The 20847-nt window shown below is 39.6% G+C and overlaps 1 long non-coding RNA gene across 3 annotated transcripts in view; it reads right to left on the bottom strand.

Moving 5' to 3' along the window:
- LOC120892922 (uncharacterized) overlaps nt 1-20847 on the bottom strand; it is a 180971-nt gene that overhangs the window by 13954 nt on the left and 146170 nt on the right. Inside the window, exons 6-7 of one of the 3 annotated variants that reach the window (XR_005737749.2) lie at nt 12874-13032; nt 732-1619 (exon numbers count right to left, since the gene is read on the bottom strand). This is a non-coding gene — a long non-coding RNA (uncharacterized LOC120892922). Of the gene's footprint in view, nt 1-731; nt 1620-10056; nt 12725-12873; nt 13033-20847 lie in introns of those variants that run through there. The other 2 variants (XR_005737750.2, XR_005737747.2) reach the window with 2 other exon arrangements.

Genomic DNA, 20847 nt, shown 5'->3' with positions numbered 1-20847 from the left:
TCAAGACTATAAATCAGTACTATAGATAAGACATGGAGAAGCAGTGGCCTTTGAAAATGAAAGATCAACAACTGCAAATTGCTTAATTTTTCCTGAAAGGAAATTTCAGTAATTCAGTTTACCTAGTAACTCAGCATTGTTAGTTATGAAAACTCTTCTTTCGTATCCCAAAGATCCATATAACAACCAATGGCGTGTCTGAATTAGTTGTTAGTAAAACTGCCAAACTAATGAACTATAGTGACTCTTCACAAAGAGATATCTGGGACATTAATATAATTCTATAGTGTATCACATATTTAAGAAAGTGTTTTATATTTGTAAGGTGCTATAAATATTAAGTATTCTTAATGATATATTTTTTAAAGATTTTTATGGTCACTCAAGAGGAATTGGTCAAAAGATATCAGAGCTCAGCTGCTTTTTTGAAGAATTTACTACCAATTCTTCTACCCGGCCTTGCCTCATAGTTGCTCACATTGATCGATGTAACCATTCTGGAGCAACTTCCTGGATTCAATTGGCCAAAAGCCTGTTTTCCAACAATCAATGGACTGAATGAACAATTTGCTAAATTTTCTATATCATTTCAGTATTGTTAATATTTGATAAACACTTCTGCTTCCTAAAAAAGATGGAGTAGACATACTTTTCCCTGATTTTCTCACTAATACGAATAACAGCCATGGACAGTTTACTTATTTATTTATTTATTTATTTTAGAGAGAGAGAAAATTTTTAATATTTTATTTTTTAGTATTCAGTGGATACAACATCTTTATTTTATTTTTATGTGGTGCTGAGGATCGAACCTAGTGCCCCATGCATGCTACTGCTTGAGCCACATCCCTAGCCCAACCTATATATTTAAAAAATAGGAAAATAGCAAAAGGTAGAGAAAAAAAGGCAGCTTGGCTGGGACTTCAGAATGACACAGTGATAAGCTTCCTAGGCTTTCCTTGTGTCTCCTGTATTCCAGAATTGAAACCAAAGACACTGACAACTGAAACACCAAAAACACATGCAGACAAAAGAAAGAAAGAAAAAAAAAAAAGCCCCAACAAAGCTTATTCTCTCCAGACAAAGCTCCCAGAAAGGACAGCCTAGAGTAACAGAAACTTTCCCATGAGTTATCTCCCTACTTTGGCCTTACACCTTGGGGGGTAGGGGATGGCGGGAATGTGTAAAACCAAAACTGGTCCTACCCATGCTACCAATGCCACCAATGGCTTAGAAAGAGTCTAAATTTCCATCTCCAGATGACAATAAGGAGGTTTCCCACTCCTTCCCCATTAGAGTGGAATAGTGGAAAATCAGTGGTGACAAGGTCACTGTCCCCTGCATTGGTGTCAGTGGATGAATGGTGAATCTTTTATCATTTCTTATAAATGCATGGGCATCCACAATCATCTCAAAATAGTTTAACTTTTAAAAGTAAGTCTATCAGGGCATGACCTTTTCATTCTTCTTTTTTTTTTCTTTTTCAAATGGCTTTCCTTGCCAGCCAGGGAATTATGAGTGAAAGTGTCCAAAGGCAGCTCTTTCAGAATGGACGTGGATCCCCATGTTCACAGACAGCAGCTGTGAGGATGCTTCACCAGTAACTTGGCCTACCACAGCTGTGGGAAAGAGCAAGAAGAAGAAAGTAAGCAGAGTCTAGCAGCACCTGCAGCTCACTGATGGGTGAGTAGGGGTATATGGATCAATCCTCTGAGGACTACTCAAAATAACTGGGAAACACTCTAACCATACCCTCTTGAAACTAATAAGAAGTTGCTTAACCATTAAAAGTATTTGTGATCTATTTTAAAACTAGTACAAAGTGAATCATGTATTTTAACTGTTCCTTGTAACCTTGACAGACCAGTTAGTTCATCTAGAACTTACTCAATACACCTGGTTACATAAGTAAAATTCTTCACAAAGAGCAAGCATTATCTAGAAAAAGGTAATCATAGACTGAGTAGCTTTTATCTTGCAGGGATTGAGACCAGAAGTGTTTCAGATTATGGATTATTTTTTTATTTTTTAAATGTTTATAAATACATAAAAAGATATAAGACTGGGCATGATGGTGCATGCCTATAATCTGAGCATCTTGGTAGGCTGAGACAGGAGGATCACAAGGTCAAGGCCAGCCTCAACAATTTAGTGAGGCCCTAAGCAACTAAGCGAGACCCTGTCTCAAAATTAAAACTTTATTTTAAAAGGGGGGGGGGCGGGGGCAGATTATGATGATGAAACTCAAGTCTAAACACAAAATTTATTACATTTCATATATAGCTTATACACATATCCTCAAGGGCATTGTACACAATACCATAGTACACCTGTGTTTGGACTGAGACTTATGGCATGAGACCAAGTGTGGAATTTTCCAGTTGTGGCATAATGTCAGTGCTCAAAAGGTGTCAGATTTTGCAGCATTTCAGGTCTGAATTTTTAGGATGAAGGATGCTCAACCTGTATTACAAATCCTCTCCTATGCAGATTAACAGTCTCATTGTTATTCCCACAAGCATTCACTAATTCTTTTCTGTGTGTGGTATAAAGCCAGGCACAACACAAAAGAAAGAAATTTCTGCCTTTGAAAATTTATGACCAAGACAAAAGATACATAAATAAAGAGACATGGGAAAGAAATAGGCAACTACCTGAAGACAGAGCTGCATACTTGTATGCACAAATCACTAGCAGCACCACCAATGGTCCACCAAACCACAGTTCTCTATTCTGTGTTGACCTTGGGCTCGGTTCTTTCCAATCCTACCCAGTCCTCCTGGGTCTCACTTCCCATCTGAGCTACATGCCTGAGGTGATGGTAAGAAGTACTCATTTGTCCACACAACAATGATTTCCTAAAGATTTACCGTGTATCTGTTTCCATGGTAATTATCAGGGTCATAAAAAAGAATAAAACATGATCTCACCTCTCAAGAATTAGTATGGTGCAGACATGTCAACATATAACACCAATCAGGGTGATTAATGCAAAAATACACAACCAGTCAAGGTTGAATAGAGGTATAGAAAGAGAAGGAGCAATTCTACCACACCAGGAGCATCCAACTTATGGGCATTACCCCCATTTCCTTTTAAATAATGAGACAAAATGGAGATATCATTAGTGTGACATCAGAGCATCTGCCTGTTTCCTGGGGAGGTAATAAGACCCAAATGTATAAACTACAAGAAGCTGAGCTACATTCTGGATTGCCGCTAATTTGTCTATAATGTTATGCAAACCTCGAAGCTTTCTGAGTCTCACATTCTTCATTATAAAACTAAAAGGCATTCAGATCTCTCAAAGCTCATATCAGCTCAAAGTCATTACTTAATCACCACCTAAGAGCAATCAAAATAATCCTGTCTCCTTCATTTCTAGTCCTGTAAATTTGGGCAAGTCATTATCTCTCTATGCCTCAGTTTTCTCATCTGTAAAGAGAAAATAATAATAATAATAATAATAATAATAATAATACATCTCCTAAGGTGGTCAAAAAGATTCAATGATTTATTAAATGCAAAGTGCTCAGAGGTGTCTCTAGCACATAGTGTTATATAAATATTACCTATGACTTTTTTATTATTTCAGATTTCCAATGATATTTAGATAGTCCCCTTAAAGTATTGAGATAGTTGCTTACAAATGTAAAAAGTATTGGAATAATCACCTAATAGTCACCACTGGGAATTTGTAAATTTATATGTCAGAGTATGTCAAAAGTATACCCCTAAAACATAAAGAGGGTTTTTGAAAAGCCACATTATAACTTACAAGATATAATTACATTATTTAATCATACATAAAATGATTTTCTCCTGACCTGTGCACCTAATTTTATATCCACTAGGAATTTCCTATTCAAGTGTAATGGTAGACCAAGGGCACTGGAACTTGATCCAGAGGTCTTATTTGGGCCCAAGATTCTGCATTTCTACATGCCTTCAGGTACTGCCTCTGCTTCTGGTTCACAAGCAATACTTGGACAAGCAAAGCACTGAGCCCAAGCAATCAGAAACAGACTTCAAAATAACATGATTGAATTGGTTGTTCCAAAGTCCTGTTGATTGTCCATAACTGGAGAATGTCCTACTCAACACATTGTACAGTCACAATCACATCTATAAAGTGTTTTGGAACTTCCATGGAACTGTGACATGAGTACATACATACACATAAGAGGTTCCACACTGACAAGACATGTTGCTTGTGATTTAATTTATGTAATAAAATTTTTGCAGTGTCAGAGATGGACCGACATATTCCTCATAAGTGGGCCCATACGAAAGGGGAAATATCCCTGATTTTCATTTGAACAACTAGAGAAAGATCTTTGCTTAAGGATGTCTCACTTCTTGTGAAAGTGAGATTTTAACATAAGCATGGCATTAAAAAGAGATTTGAGGTATATTTTGTACTTTAAAATTTGAGTGAGGCTGTGTTCTCCTAGGAAAGGTATGAATCTGACCTTAGAGCTATTTCTATCAGAATCTGAACAGTTAGTTGCACAATACCTAAAGATTTAAGATTAGAAATATATATATCTATTTATAGATATACATTTATATCTCCAATCCAAAATAATCAAAAATGGCCTTAAATCCTGGCAGCTGGAACACAGTCCTGAAGGGTCCTACTCTTTGTTTGGACTTTGAATTGAGATCTTTCCTTAAAACAAATGAAAAATAATTTTGTTGAAATGAGAACATAGCAGTAGTGATGCAAAAGGAGAGTTAAGAAGAAATGAAAGCAAACTGTTAGAAGGCCTGCAGCCAATCTTTCCAAACAGCTCTGAGAAAAGATTGCATGGTTCTCTGCTGCAAAAGATGCAGCAAAGTTAATGGCTCCCTGGCCTGCGGAGACTTGAATAAACCCTCCTCCAAGCCCTGGAAGATGTGCGACTTTGGGATTCCAGAGGTTTCCAAAAACACAGAAAACACTTCCCTCCTTTGCCAAAACACATCGTCCCTTTGTTTATGTTACATTCTCCCCTTCTATATGTTGGAAATAACAAGCCCCCTCAGAGCACTGATAAGATTGAACGGAGGGTAAGGCAAGTGGGAGACTGCTCAGTGGATTCTGTCTTGAAATCTTCCTTCACACCTCTTTCTGAAATGTAAATATGGACTCTGTCCAGCTTTCCCAGTCCGAATGACTTTGGCTGAAGGCGGCTGGTATGGAAGTCATTTCCCTTCTAGGTGCAGTAGCCGCTTTCCACAGACTCAACAAAGACACGAAATATCATTAACATCTGATTCTGAAAAGGTTGACAACCACTTCTTTGTTCCACCCAGCAGTCTGGGGAAAGCTGCTGCACATTACTCGATCATGAGCAAAATTATACCTATTAGGGCTCTGATACGAGTATTGGAATATTTCTCTCATTTGTGCACAGCATTGGAGTTTGAATATGCCTATTGTTTTCACAGTATCCATTACATATTTTAAATGGCATGGAAAGATCATATATGTAAACATTACTTCAGCTGAAGCTGAGTGATGCTTGGCACAGCAAGAGAGGCTGTCGGACCTCCTTGGGCCTTGGTTTCAAGGAAAGGGGTGCCAAGGGATTTTGTGGGGGGGATGGCTGATGGTTACAGGAAGGAGTGAGATGGATTGGCCGATGGGTGCCGCTGCGTTAAAGAAGTCTGGACCCCTTCCTCCAACACACAGGGAAAGGCTACAGGGCTCTATTCTGTGGCATGCAGAAGAGGATGAAAGACTTGCCTGAGGGTCTGAAAGAGTAAGAGCAAAGGATCTGGGAGAACGGAGCTGGAAGACCTGTTGCAGCTTCAGGATTCATGCATTAAAACAGGAGGGGAGAAACGCCTTCAAATTTAAAAGTGCTTCTAAAACAGCCGTTTGGGGTAAAAATGGGAGTTCATAACCCACTTGAATCAAATGTATGAAAGATGATATGTCAGGAGCTTTGTAATGTTTTGAACAACCAATAAAAAAAGAAGAAAAAATAATAATCACATTCTCTAAGATAAAAGCAAGAATCTTAAGGGTTTTTTTTTTTCTTTCTTTCTTTCTTTCTTGAGCACCGATGTTTTTCTTTCAGTCTTCGGAATAGGAAATGGAATTAACCTAAAAACATGAAATCAACTGATTAAGAACTCTTGAAGCTTCCCAGGGTCAGGAGTCAGGCTGATGGCAGTGCCTCATCCCCTCCCTGGAGCAGACCTTGCAAGCAGAAACGTTTCTGCACACAGGAGGTGGAAGCTTCCAGCAACCTGTAATCTTAATCATTTGCAGAGCTGAGTGCAAGCCTCTGCCCCAAGATCTAAGTCCAGAGCCCGGGTCTCATGTTGGAATGTTTATTGACATTTTTCTAAGAGACACTCTCAAAATTATCCTTGCATTTTACTCATCATTAGACCACATTTAGAGTGCATTTTCTGCCTTTTTAGATTAGACTTAGATTTCTCTGATAACCAGGAACATAAACACAAGGAATATGTCGTTATTTGAAGAATCTGGGCCATACAGATAGACAAAAAAAAAAAAAAAAAATTCCTTTAGGCCAAATGTACACTAAAAAGTTTATTGTGCTAAACAATTCTGTTTCCTTGATGGATGACCAACGCTCACTTTTAGTCTGAAAACCTGGCCTTAGGCAACCTTACAGTAACAAACTAATGGTGGTTTACTGCTGTGGAAAGGAGCAAAATTACTTCTTTAACTCTGCTGAAGTTATTCTATAGCAAATCAAATCAACAGACATATTTTTGAGACATATGTAAGTCACTATGCTAAGAAAAAACAAGACACATAAGAGTGTGCCTTCCCCACAAGGAGACTGTGAGCTTATCCACAAAGACAAAAAATCAGATCGAAACCACATGAGGTTCATTGGCGAGTGAAGAGCACAAACAATAGATGCCACCATCAGAGCCCCTCTGACATCAGAGGCAGGAGAGAGCCCAGCAAGAGGTCCGGGACAGCTTGATCAAGGAAGTGAGATCTGTCCATCTTTGAAATCATTGCCACCTTCTAGAATTAAAAGATTAGTAATAAGTGAAAAGATTTTTCAAAACAATATTATAAACAGTTTTAATCTATCTTCTTTCCCTGTGAAGATTTTCTAAAATACCCAGTTCTGCTTGTTAGTAGGCTGTCTTGTTTTAAAAACTTGAGACGATGTCTTAATAATCCATCAGTCCAGTAACATTGAAAAAGATAGGCTATGGCACTAGCCATGTGAGGAATCTCAACTGTGTTGTTTGCCACCTATTATGTTGAAATGGGGGCCAGGGGCTGTCCTCACTAGAACCAGATACCTTCCCTGTGCACATCCTCATCCAAGGTGTATTTATTCTTTACAAAATATATATCCAGGCACTCCAGAGTAGTACACACACACACACACACACACACACACACACACACACACACACACACACACTGCATAATCCTACTTAAGAAATATTGTAACCATAACCCTTAAGTGCAAGTAGATACATTTTCTTCTTTGTATTTTTGTATTCCTTTCTTTTAATGCAGAAATTACTGAGCATAAGCAAGAATCTAATGACTAAGCACCAAACTTTCCAATGGAGTTATGATTTTATTAGGACCCAAATTAAAGGTTATTGCACAGTAACTCTACAATTAGCTCACACCACTAGTGGACAATGGTGGCAGTGTTTCCCAAGAATTGATGAGGATTCCAGGTGTTTTGAACTCACGTGATTATAGTCATAACTCCAGCAACTAGCCAAGTTGCTATTTTACATCCCAAGTACAAAGAATTTGTTTGTAATATCCAAGACAGAACACTATCTAAATTATTTGGAAAATACTCTGTTTTGAAAAGAAAAGAACTGCAATTTATGAACTTCTAACAGGTGTGAAACAGAAAAGTTTACAATCACCAGTTCCATCCATTATTCTAACCAGTATGCCTAGAAATGCATAAAAGTCAACTGCAATTCAAAGGAAATAACCCAAGGAGTTTGTAAATCTTCACCAGTTCTTAAGCAATCTAGTCACATTTAGTAGTTCATAACATTGACTGATCTCTTTTCCAGGAAATGAAATCTGAACTAAATTCCATTAACACCTCCTTCTAAAGTCGACATTTTTCCTGCTGCTAGGGTCTCCCCTCTCTGGAGCTCTTTTGGCAGCCTTAGGTAGGAAGAGTGCAACCCTGTTAGATAGAGGACATGGTCAAGATCCAACCCAGAACAGGGTTCTTGTCTGACTTTCCCCTTGATAAATAAGATGGCTGCATGAGTCTGATTGATTGATATCTTTGTCACTCAAGGTTAAAGGATCACTTTAGCAACTGGGTGCCATGGCACATGCCTGTAATCCCATCGACCTAGGAAACTTAGGCAGGAGGATTGCAAGTTCAAGGGCAGCCTTAGCAACTTAGCAAGGTTACAAGCAACTTGGCAAGATTCTGTCTCAAAATAAAAAATAAAAAGGGATGGGGATGTAGGAGATGTGGTTCAGTGATTAAATGCACCTGGGTTAAATCACCATACCCCCCAAAAAATACACAAATATGTGAGATATATATCACATATTTGTTGATTCCTTGCAACATTAATGTTACATAGTATGTGTCTCTATTCCTCTCTGAGAAACATGTTTTCTCTTCTCATCCACCCCATTCTCTTCTTGGACTCTTAGAACACCAGAATAGAGCAGTCTTAATCATCATCTTTTTTTTTTTTTTTTTTGGTACCTGGGATTGAACCCAGAGGCTTTAACCTCTGAGTCACAACCCTAGTCTTTTTATTTTTTATTTTGAGACAGGTCTCACCAAGTTACTTAGGGCCTCACTTAGCTGCAAAGGCTATCTTTGAACTTGCCATCCTCCTGCCTCAGCTTTCTGAGCTGCTGGGATTACAGGTGTGAGCCACCAAACCCAGCTAGCCATCATCTCTTGTACCTGAGAAGCCACATAATATTTTCCTTTATCCTTCCACCTTCACTTGGTTCTCAGGCCTGAAATAAAATGTGCAGATTCAGAAGGTCAAGTGGTACCAAAATTATAAACTCACCCAATGTTGGCCTATGCAATTAGTCTATAAAAGAGCAATAATTAAATATAAAGGGTATAAAGAGTGGCTTGTAATGTTTTAAACTGACTAAAGAGGAAAAGCATGTGAACTTTTGAAGACAAGCTGTAACAAGGGTGTGATTTATTACATTAGAATCAAGCACAGTCTCGTGTAAATAGCAGTCAGTAGTTATATATCAGAAAGAAAGTTAGAACTCAAGTCCCTGTAACACAGGAGGAGGGTATATATTTAGTTTATTTTCTCAGATTAAATATCCAACTTTTAAAGTGATGCAATCATAATTGACATTTTAATAACAATCCAAATAGAGTACCTTTTGCACATTGGATAATATACAGTCATTTGATACCCTGGGTAATAAAATTCTATTTTAAATACCAGAGATGCCAAAGAAAAAGAAAGCTTCTCCTTAAAAGTAAATCTTAACCAGGAAAAAAAAGAGAGAGAGAATTTTCCACCAAAAGCTCTCATGTTTAACCCAGTGGGTGGATGATAAGAAACTCTTATTTATTTACAGTGCTATTTTCTATTTGCTGTACATTGCTTTAGATATAAGAATTCAAGAAATTTCTATACATCATAGAGGAGGCACAGACAAGGAATTATAATCTCCCTTCACACAAAGAAGCCTGGATTTACCCATTTCTCGAGCCTCAGAGAAGGCAAGGACAATAGTTCCTTTCACATAGCGACGAGAGGGGGAGAAATTAGCGTTAACACCTTTTACTTCAAATACCCAAAATATATTGAACACCTTTGCTGAATATTTATGGAATTCAGACTCAAATGCAATGGCTCAGTAATAATAATTTACAAGGGCAAGCTCTTCACACTCTAGAAATGCTCGTCACTTGGTGATCAAGACACTTGCAGAGGAGCCAGTCTTCCTCCCTCCACCCAGCACACACACCAAAGTTAAAGATGAACAAAGGGCTGGGGGAGCCTCGCCAGATCTCAGGCCTCCATGGCTGGTCAACAACGCAGCCAAAACTGCCACCCTGACCTTCTAACTCCTGACCCAGGACTCTTCACCACACCTTGCTGTTTCTACTGCTTAGAATGAAAAATGCATCTCTGGATTCCCAACCCCTGCAACTACATAAAATACAGCAGTCCATAAGAACCCCTTACTGGATTGGATACCATTTAATTTCTCATGTACCCAGAGCCTGTCAGGTATCTGCTTTGTGGGACCGAGAGCCCAGCCAATTTTGAAGACCCAGAAGATGGAAAGTGCTATTTTAGGCAAGATTAAGTTTCCTCTAAAGCCCAATTTCCAAAGGAAGAGTTAAGTGAATACCTAATCCTTAATTCTTCCTAACTAGTAAGACCCCACTGCCACCCTATAAAAAAATCTGAGTCTGCATGACATGTGGAACTTTGACTCTTTTGCCTCTACTTTCCCACTATTTGTGTAGTAGCAGATGGTACCCCAAAAAAGGTCCATAAATACTTCCTACCACCACCATAAAAATAATAATAATCAAACAATAAAAAGATCCTCCCTTTTATTATCTACCTCCTAACCCCAGACTATCCAATTAGAAGCTGCAGTCATGCCGAACCTTCCCCCTTCATCATTTCCCTCATTCCCATCTAACCTGCTTACAGGCTCCCAGGCCCAAATATGCTTCATAAATTTCAATCATTTAACCCTTTTCCATATTCATATTAGAAAACAATATGATCATGGGTGGAGTGACTGAGGATTTGTGTGTGTGTGTTCCTATACAGTGGGCCTTCTGAACAAAGGACATATTCACGTGGCAGATAAAGATCCCTCTCAGATGCATCTCCCCAGAGATAATGATTTATGTCCCTGAGAATAAACCTAGAGATAACTTCCCTTCTCTCCTGGAGGAGGCTGGCTTACATTCTAGGGTAATGAGTAATCTCTCCCTCTCTCTCTCTCTCTCTCTCTCTCTCTCTCTCTCTCTCTCTCTCTCTCTCTCGGAGGTGGGTGGGAACAGCCTGTTTGGGGTGCTCTCCTCTGGTGTACCTTATTGACATGCAAGTAACACCCAACCCTCATCAAGCCATCCTGTGGGAACTGAGCACAGGGAATATGTGCAAGTCATGTGTCTGGCTGTTGTTTTTGTGGTGAGTAATAAACCGTCTTTGTCTCTAGCCTAGGATACTTATGTCATCTGTCAGTATTTATATATAAAACCAGGGCAAACTGACTTGTTAGTTGCAAGTAGGGTAAAATCTTGGACCATCCCAGTTTTAGACATAATACTGACTGCCACTGCCTTAGATTAAACCCTGCCATGTCCTCTGGTGGTTTATTTCAAGTTACTCCCATCTTCCCCCTGTTGAATATATGTTGCCTTCAATCATCAGAGTTACCTTGGTACTCAATTCCCATGAAGTCTCTTGTCTGTAATCATTCTTCTAGAAGATCACACATGCTTTGGGGAAAAAAAATAAATAAAACTTTACATGACCTTGCACCATCTGGGGACATCTTGGTGCTGCTCCAACCCCTGAGCACTCTGTGCCATTTTCCCATTTTCGCCAGAGCTATCCCAAGCTTCTCTATGCCTAGAATAACCTTTGGCCTCAGTCTCTCCAACCCATTTCCATTGCTACACCATGAACACCTCCTTGTTGTTTCAATACCTAACTCAAATAGCATCTCCTCTGGGAAGTCTTCCTAAACTCTCAAAAGAGTTAGCTGGTCTTTTTTCTATGAAAAAGAAAAGCTTTTGGAAAATTCCATTTATGACTCATGCAGTACATTCATATTAATTATTTATTCACAGGTTTATCTCATCCACCAGATTGTGAGCTGTCTCATTCCAACAAGTCTTGTCCCTTCTAGTGCAGAGTGTGCCTTCAGTTAACATTTGTTGAATAAATGAATGAACAGAAGAAGGAAAGTTGAAATATTTGCAAAGGCCTCAGTTCTTGTCCCTCTTCCTCATCTTCGTGAACCCCATACTCCTGCCAAATCTTGTGCTGATTTCTAACAAAGTCACCCATGGTATTCACCGGCTCATCCACACAAGGGAAGGAATGACAAGCCAGGTCATTGTGCTTTTCATTAGGAAGTACATTTCACATGACACACCTCTGCCACCACATGCACCATGCCGGCCATCCCTCCATCACTAAAATGAAAGTGATCTCAGAGGACTGGGAAACAGCTAACTCAAGAGCAGTAAACTGACAACTGAGTCATGCTGGAAACACTTAGGGCCCTTTGTTTATTAACATTTTCTTTATGAAGACTATTAACGACTCCCCTATTCCACTCAGTCGAGGAAATGAAGTTATTCCATCCAAAAATCCAACTGTTTCTTCTGGTCTTCAAATCCAAAGTGTGAATGAATCTGATGAACCTGATTCTAAGCCAGGGGGCCAACCTACTTGGCTCTGTAGCCGGCTGCCAAAGGAAGAATTCGTTTCACTGGGAAAATGATGTACTAGGCCACCAATCGTGAAGGTAAAAACAGAGCAAAGACCGAAAACCTGAAAACAGAGGAAGGGGCTATCAGGTAACATTTTCATTGGGACTGAAACTTTAATTGGGAGGATAAGAATTCATTATAGACTTTGTCCCTGGAATACTTTGGCTAAGAGATTCCAGTGAGTGTTAAAACCATTACTGAATGGCCTCAATCTAAACAAACACCCACCTTTTCCATTTCACACTGGGATGAAATTACTTCGCTGTGTACAACTGAAACAAAACAAAACAAAACAAAACTGAGGTTGTCGATTTCTCCGCTCCCAGAGGGGCCGTGAAAGCTCTTTCTCTTTCTCTTTGCCCCTCTGCTTTTCAAATTTAGACGTTAGACTTCTCGAAAAAGTTTTCTATCGGGCACTTACACTAGCGCCGGCCTCCAGTAACACCAGCTTCTCTGCCCAGCGCGACGCTGATTTTTCCATCTGCACACACTCAGGTCCACACCATGTCAGCGGAGCCCCGACAGCCGTCAAGGGAGGGAAATGGAAGCCCAGGGCTGTTTACAACAGGAGCCAGTTCATCTGGAGGGAATCAAACAGCAAGAATTGACAAAGAGGATGATGCAGGAAAAAGAAATGTCCCTCCTCTATTTTTCAATTATTCTGAATGTCTGTGGCTCATTCGTAATTGACAGATCAGGAAATGCAAAGGCTTTCTCCAGTCAGGCAGGATCATTAGCATGCAGGAACCTGAGGCTTTGTGCCGAGAGCAACTTTTTATTATAAAGGAGATAAAAATGATGTATTGTATATTATATTCCATCAGCAGAGATCATGAAGATCATAATACGTGAAATACAGCCTTGCCTCGCCCCACCTATCAATAGATCTCTTGCTGCTTCATCCCGACTTGCTTCTGATTTTTGTTTTGTTTTGTTTTGTTTTTTTTTTTACTTGCAAGAAATGCACATAATGAAACTCATAAAGCAAATCACTCAAAAGAGTGATTGGAAACAAATTAAAATGAATAGTGTTTAAATAATTAACACCTGCCAAATGAGGAAGGGGGGGCCTTATTGCTGATATTAAATCACATCCTTTAATGTTTGAAACAGATGACAGTAAGTCATTCCAAGCAGTCAAGACAGGAAGCTGATTTTTTAGTTCTTGGAAAGTTGAATGCGTTTCAATAAAGTTGACCAAAACAAGTCTCGTTTTGATTTAGTTAATTCTACTGCAAAAAGCTGGGTTTTCATTAAATGGTTCTCTGGTTTAATATACTGTAAAGGAACAGCTTTAAGTCATCATTTAAAATATATTCATTATTCAGTAAGCTAATGATGTATGTTCCACCTGGTTGCCGTGGAGCCTTGTAAGTAAAAATTGAGAGTAGTGTCTTGTTACCAAGAAAAAATATCAGCCTTGCCAAGTTTCCAGTCAATAAATAAAACTCACAATAGTGCTGCCGGATAGGCAAATAAGGATGCCTCTGCCCACCCACCCACCAGCAGAAGAAAACCAGAAGAGAAGTATTATCCTAATCTGGACCAAGATTGAAAATTTTACAAGCACTGAGCAAATAATCCTTAGCTCTATTAAGGCATGAAGAAGAAAGACATAATATAGCTGAACTAATGCCAAGGCTTAGAGAGTAACTAATGAAAACTCCAGCAGCTCTCTGCATACCTATCTCTCCTGGGTTTTTATGCCCAGTCATTGAAGGAGACTTTGAGTGACAGTCTTCATGGCCAAGGGCTTTTATTTTTATTTTTTTCCAGCTCAGCTCTTCAAACTGCAAAAGCCAGGTCCTGGTCTCCGAATTCCCCGACTCTGCCTTCAGACGAGGCAACAGTGAGTCTCACTATGACTGGGTTTCGTTTCTTATTTTATTTTATGTAGAGGGTGGCAGCTGAGGAAAGCCTGCGGTGGTGATGACGCTAACTCCCCTTGGCGATAATGGGACCATTCACGTTAATTGGAGTTGGTGTTGCAACCACCTTCTTATAAATTAACACTGTTTTTGACAACCCAGATGCTTCATATTAAAACACATTTGGAAAGTAACTACTCTGCACCTGAAATGGTCCACTTTCAGTATCCCAGCCAAGTAACAGTTTTTTTTTTTTTTTGTAACCTCCCTAAACTGTATAAGGACATTGTCTCCAACTAGAACGAAGGGTATAGAAGGTCAGTCTTTGTTAGAACCAGGACAAGATCAACAATTTGAAGTGGTGAGCCTGTTTTGCCACTCTTCTCCCAAACACAGCTTCATGATTAGAACATCTTCTGGAAAAACGTATCAACTGATTTAACAGCATGTCCTTCAGAAAATGAATCTGTACCAACTATCATATGTGGTTAGAAGTCATGGGTAACCTAATTACTTGGAGGGAGATGACGGTGACATGAGCTCCTCCTTTTTGCATCTTTTCTAAGGCCAAAGCCCTTCAACTTTTCCATTGTAACCACCTAGAGACTGTGTTCTGGTGGGCAGGCCGTAGGACCCAAGGACATGCTTCCAGCTAAAGGTTTTTGGTTGACAACGGAGTCTCAAGAGCTTATTTCTGCACAAAATAACCCAAGCATGCCTTTTCTTCCCTATCTGGATAGGTTCACAAACACTATACAAATTGCTAGTACCACCTACTGGCAAAAACACAGCACCAACCTAATCTGCTCTGCTCAAGGGTAGACAGGAAGTGCTTCCTAAAGACAGGCACTGTGTGTCCTGGTGTCTTGAACCACCACCGTGAGACCCACACCATCTGATCCCACAAGATATTTTTTTTCTAAATATGATTCAATCATTATGAAAGGGCCTTTTAAGCGCTGGTGTATGAGAATCATTTTTATTTCCCTAACATATGAAAAGTGAAGCAAACTACCTAAGTTAAAATACTAAGTCAGTAAGGACTTCCCAGCAAGCCTTTATTTTTCTTTTACCTTGACTTGAGTGAATGTAGGATTACTCATTTTACACTGTAAATCAGTACCCACAGTTAAACCTGAGCTTTTGCTTTGGGACCTGTGGACAACTCATAAGCACAAAATGCTTGAAGTTAGGAACTGTGGGTTTCTTTCATCTTCACAAATGCAAATTAGGTAATGAATCCAGTGCCTTCGTTTTCTCATGTGTAAAGTGGGTACAGTTGGGTTTACAAAAGCCACAGAAAGCATGAAAGGTTATAAGAACATACTTGGAAATTTTTTAAAAAGTAAGAGAGAAAGAGGGATAGGGGAAGGGATGAAAAGGAAAGAAAATGAACAGAAGCGTGAGGAAAAGAAAATGAATGGAGAGTGGGAATAGAGGAAAAGAGAGGAGGAGAGGCCAAGGGAGCAAAGAGGGAAAGAAATGAGACATCTCCACATATTCAAAGGATTATTTGTTTGGACAGTGGGTGTTTAAAAAATGGAACATTGGCAATTTGGATTAAGCAAAACTAATTAAAACTAGCATGAGGGTCATTCTTAGACTGATACAATTTTCAGTTTCTAACAGGGAACTATCACTGCAGTTTTTTGTTTGCTGTTCTAGCACGCCCTAGATTAGACAGTATGAAATGTGATACCACCCTGCTTGATTTATTGTCTTGCAGGCTGATTTTTCCATGAGAGTTAGTCCTGCCAATCTGATTATTTTGTTATTTTATTTTACTTTCAGCTTTATTGAGGTATAATTGACAACCCCAATATGTCCTTATAGAGGACAGAGAACTGGCACAGTGATAATCTGGAAAGCCCAAGAGGAGGCCAGACATGAAGAGGAGACCCTTGATTTTTGCTGCAGGGATAGAGTGGGCAGGTGACTTCCTTCTACTGTTTTCATATGTTCGGGTTTTGCTCACAATGCAGCACAGGAGTTAAAACCATTGGAATGACACAGGCTGGATTCAAACTCCAGTTTTGTCACATAATAGCTGTTCAATTTGCAGAAATGACTTTGTTCCTTCACTTCTGCTTTCTTCATTGAACAGATCTTTGCTATGTATCTACTGCCATCCAAGCATGACCCCAGGAGGACTGAAACATGAGAAGATGGTAAGATTTTTGCCCTGTGAAGTTCCCATACTTGTAAGTTCCATGACAGCAACAAAAATAAAAATGAGTTTCAAAAGAACGAAATGTGGATGATTTATGTAGCTCAGTGCTTGGAGCACAATGAATGGAAGTTGAAAAAATGCTGTCGCCAAAGACAACAGTTCTCGTCCCTCTGAGCAGCATCAAAGTTATAGAACAGTGATTACCATAGGAAGTGATGGACTCATCATATTCACAAATGCACAACCACAGCTGGTCAGTTCCAACAAAAGTCCCATCCCAGGGTTAAGTCCCTTTGCCATCGAGTGCACAGAGGCCACAGGCCTTGCCATTGAGCATGTTTAGATGTTAGCTTTCCAGATGACTATCCTCTGGAGAGATAGGGAGTGTAGCATTTGGAATCAGCCAAGTTTATATTTAGGCTTCATAATGAGTTTTGTGACATTATCCAAGTTTCTTACTTTCCAGCTTATAGACCCACCAATCACATCGTATTTTGTTTTGTCTGCCTGAAACACTTTTCCCTCGAATATATGCTTTCCTTTCTCTCACACTCTTTAGGTGTCTGCTCTTCAAAGAGAACGTTCTTGATTGGCTTTATAAAATAGTAGAGCCCCATCAATAGAGTAGAAGAAATGGGGGTGAGGGAGGAATTAGAAGAGGGTTAAGGAAGTACTGGGGAATAAAATCTACCAAATTATTCCATGTCTGGATATACCACGATGGATTCCCCCCACATACCACACACACACACACACACACACACACACACACACACACACAATTATAGTGCACTAATTAAAATAATAATGATAATAATAATAATAATAAAAGGGAGATCAGTAAAGTGGAGCAAGCAGATCAGAGGTAGGAAGGAGGGCAGGGAAAGGGAAGTTAGTGGGGAATGAGACTGATCAAATTGTGTGCATGTATGAATACACAATAATGAATCCCACTATGATGTATAATCATAGTGCACCAATAAAATACATAGATAAACAACTAAATAAAACCAAACTAATGAAAAAATAAAATAGCAGACCCTCACTGCTGTGCTCTCTTCGCCTACCACCTTCCACTCATCTTCACAGCATGGGATTCCACGTGCCGTTACAGACTCATTTATTTCTTTGCTGCTTGCCTCTGAACTCCAGAATGTTGGTAAAGACTTTGTCTCTCTAATCACCGCGGAGATCTAGCATCTAGAACAGGTCTTGATCCCCAGTGCTGCTCTGAAAGGGCTGGGCTCGGCGCAGCTCAGTGGCAGAGCTCTTGGCCTGCATGCACACAGCCCTGGTTTGATGCCCCCCAGCACTGCCAAAGAAACAAATGGATGCTTTGTACATATTTGTTTAAAAAGTGAATAGCTACCTTAAAAAAATCACCTATACTTCACTAGGATCATAGAGCTATTGAATTCTTCCCTAGGATATGTTGGTAGAGGAATCTCCTGATCCCAAGTTGAATGTCTCCCTGCATTCTAGCTCCTTCATCGAACTTTCCAAATGCTCAATAATTAATTAGCATATCAAATATTGCTCTTAGGTGTTTGTAGTTGAGATCCTTTTGAATATAGAAAAGTCTCTAAGTCCTAAAAACTTTAAGAAAGGAATATTAAGGGAAAAAAAAGCAAGCCTGTCTACCATCTCTCCTTTGTTATCTAGGTCAGTGTTTAACCTGCATCAGAAACACCTGGAAGACTTATGAAAATGAAGGGGGTTGGTTCCATTCCCTGAGATTCTGGTTCAGTAGGTTTGGAGTGAGGCCCAAGCAAGGGCACTTCTCACTAGTTCCAAGTGATGCTCATGCTGCTATGCAGAGACCATGTTTCCAGAATCTCTTCTTATTTCACAATTTTTTTAAAAAAAAGAAAGAAAGAGAGAGAGAAAGAAAGTCTCTGTCATAGTCCTTTATACTTTTGCCCTGACTTTGCCTCAGATGACTCTAAAAGAGAAGTAATGACTGTATTTACTCCCTGATTTAACAAACTTGAAAGTTATGTTCTGGGAGTGTGGGCAAGTTTTGTGTTTTAGTTCTATAATGAAATCTAGGCTTCAGCATCATTAACCAATCTGCTTAATAATGAAAATTAATTATTATGGTCATTAGACTAAATGGTTTCTGTCATCTGCAAAGACATAATTGGTACAGAAAATTGTTTCACAAGTATGAAATAATCAATCAGCAAAGCCTGCCCGTACCCATGATTTTCTTTCTCTACTAGTTTCCACTGGAACAGCCCAAAAGTCACTTTGGAACAGGAAGGAGGGGAGGAGGATAGGGTGAGTTACTCCAATAAGGAAGGGGAGATGTTTGTCCTCTATGCATTCCAACCTAAAGTACCTGTGCAAGTGTTCTGTCACTCTGACAAAATGCCTGAGAAAATTAACTAAAAAGAAGAAAGATTTATTTTGGCCACATTTGAGAGATTCAGGCCATGGTCACTTGGCTCCATTGTTTCTGAGCCTCTGGTGAGGCAGAGCATCAGGGCAGGTGTGTATGGAACAGCAGGCAGGTGGAACCAGACTGCTTACCTTGTGGTGGCCAAGTAGCAGAGAGGGAGAGCAAGAGAGGGGCTGGGGACTAGGTACACCCTTTAGAGACCTACTTCCTCCCACTAGGCCCCACCTCTGAGAGTTTTCACAGCCTCCTGATAGTGCCTTCAGCTGGGAGCCAAGTCTTCAACACATGAGCTTTTTTTAGGGGGGGGGCAGGCGGGGCAGGTTGCATTTAAGATCCAAACCATAACAGTATTCTTTTTGTGGCTCCAGAGGCAAGGCAAAATCATAGGGACCTTTGAGATGCCGCTGGAGGAAAGCACCTTCTGCCCAAGGCCCATTCTATAAATATGGCACCCTTTGACATGTCGAAAGAAATATGATAACGTGGCAGTTGTGAAGATGGTGATGAAAGGCAAATGGAGAGAGCAATGGCAAGTGCACATAATTAGAACATCCGTAGTGAAACCATGAGACGGGGAGAAGAGAGGGTTTCAGGAGAAGACCTATTTTATACGTTATGTCCTGCTTCCTCCATCCATGCCACTAAGCTTGCTTCATCTGATGCTAGACATTAACTGTACTTCTAATAGAAGGGGCTCATCCACCCTGTGGGATTGCAAGTGGGCCCTCGATTGGCAATCAGTATCCTGGTTCAGAACTGCTTCTTTTGTTTTTACTAGTTTCATGACTCAACCTGTTGGCATTAGGCTCCCCCTCTAATGCTAATTCACTATTTGTCCAAATATACAAAGTCATCAAACAAATATTTATTTAACACCTACCTACCTTTGCTGAGTGCAAAATTTAAAAGGCATTCATTGGTGATTTGGATAGGGGATAAAGACCAAGTTATTTAAGAAATAGAAACCTTTCTCTCTACCCTTAAGAGTTTTAAATCTGGTCAGAGAGACGAATATAAATAAAAGTAATTACATCAGAACAATACAAATTAGCATATCTCCCAGTAAGAATATAAAAGCAATTTAATTAGAGAGGAAAGTGTTCCTTATGGATTAGTGTGAAACGATATCACATGCAGACTCAGATGCATCTGTGGGTATAGATAAATATTCTTATGAATGAGACGCTGATTTTGACCCCAATATACTCACGAAACAAATGGATGTTGATACATGCAGAGACGACTGGGATCATTGAAGCTGATAAATAAATTACTAAATTAAGCAGCCTCAATCAAGCATTATTTGTAGGGTACCATGCTACCAAAGTTTATCATGTTTGCTTTGAAGAAAAGTTCTTCATGAAGAAATGTGGCTAATTGTACATTGTTCTAAATAATCTCAGATGGAGAAGGTAGCAATTTAGGGAAGATTGCTCCTAGGATAACAATATTGAACAAACATAAACTAATAATGGGCTAGTGTGAATCCAGAAACAGGGTCAGCTATTCTATGCATGCTCCCCTCCCTCCCATGGGGGACTCAGGGGGACATATTGAACCCAAGGCAAACTGAGCCACGCACTTTCTTTATGGAGCCAACTTCTTCCCGGATTGCAGCGTAAGCATTTGACTTTTTTGTGAGTTACTTCATCCCGATCAACTAGGAAAGGACTTGAACACAGAGAGAACCCTGTGAATGTGCAAAGTCTAATTGTCTTCATTAAAATGAAGAAACGGACACATCCATCTATCTCAGTGGGAATTAGTTGCTTACATAAATCTAAGGATTTGGCTGAGTACAACTTTTTTTTTTTTTCTTCCCAATTCCCATTGTTTGTAACAAGTCTTTTATCATCTGGAAGTCTGAATTAACATTTCTGTCTCTACCAGTTTAGTTGTTTTTTCCATTTGGCAAACTCTAGGTTTTTCCTGTTGTCTTCCCTGTGGGGCATGAAT

Source organism: Ictidomys tridecemlineatus, chromosome 7 (genome assembly GCF_052094955.1).
Source record: "Ictidomys tridecemlineatus isolate mIctTri1 chromosome 7, mIctTri1.hap1, whole genome shotgun sequence".
NCBI lineage: Eukaryota > Metazoa > Chordata > Mammalia > Rodentia > Sciuridae > Ictidomys > Ictidomys tridecemlineatus.
The sequence above is the reverse complement of the archived record's forward strand: the minus strand, read 5'-3'. Positions and strand labels throughout refer to the sequence as shown.